The following is an 880-nucleotide window of genomic DNA, read 5'->3' as shown; positions in this document are numbered from 1 at the left end:
CCTTCCCGCCGCGCCGTCTGCCTCCCGCCGCCGCGCCGCCTCTCCTTAGCCACGCCGCCGCCTCCCTCCCCACGATCTCATCGCCATGTCTTCCAACGCCTCCACCTACTCCAACCCCTTCGTCGTCGACCCTGCCGAGATCCGCGACATCAACGTCCATGCACGCGTCCCCATGACCCTCGACGCCTCCAACTCCACGTACTTCGCATGGAAGACGTACTTCACGCTGCTCTTCCGCGAGAACAATCTCGTGGATCACGTGGATGGCACCGTGGACTCCCGCACCATGGTGGCCGATGCCGAGTGGACCGCGATCGACGCCACGATCATCCGGTGGTTCTTCACCACCATCTCCAAGGACTTGTTCCACACGGTCGTGAGTGCCGGCGACGACGCCCGCGCCCTGTGGGTCAAGCTGAACGGCCTCTTCACCGACAACCAGCTTCAGCGCCGCGTTTTTCTGCAGCAGGAATTTTTTGACTGTCACCAGAATGATTAGTCCATTGATGACTACTGCCGCCGCCTGAAGACGTTGGCGGACGAGCTCCGTGACATTGGAGCCAAGGTGGACGACGACCTCCTCCTCAGCACGCTCACCGCCGGCCTCAACGAGGACTTCGGCAACGCCGCCTCTAACCTCACCTTGATGCCGCAGCCCTCCTTCCCCAAGTTTGTGGCGTACTTGAGGTTGGAGGAGCGCCGGATGAAGGGGGTCAAGAAGCGTGTGCAGCACCACGCCCTCGCCGCCGACACCTCCCGCGGCGCCCCTCCACCGACCGCCCCACCCGCGCCGCGCCAGCAGCCGCCGCCACCAGCGCCTCCGGGGTACTTCCCCCTCCCGCCCTTCCCGCTGCCCCCCAGCAGCCGGGTGGCGGGCGCC

Source organism: Triticum aestivum, chromosome 7D (assembly GCF_018294505.1).
Source record: "Triticum aestivum cultivar Chinese Spring chromosome 7D, IWGSC CS RefSeq v2.1, whole genome shotgun sequence".
In the NCBI taxonomy this organism is placed as follows: domain Eukaryota; kingdom Viridiplantae; phylum Streptophyta; class Magnoliopsida; order Poales; family Poaceae; genus Triticum; species Triticum aestivum.
This window is presented reverse-complemented; position numbering follows the sequence as displayed.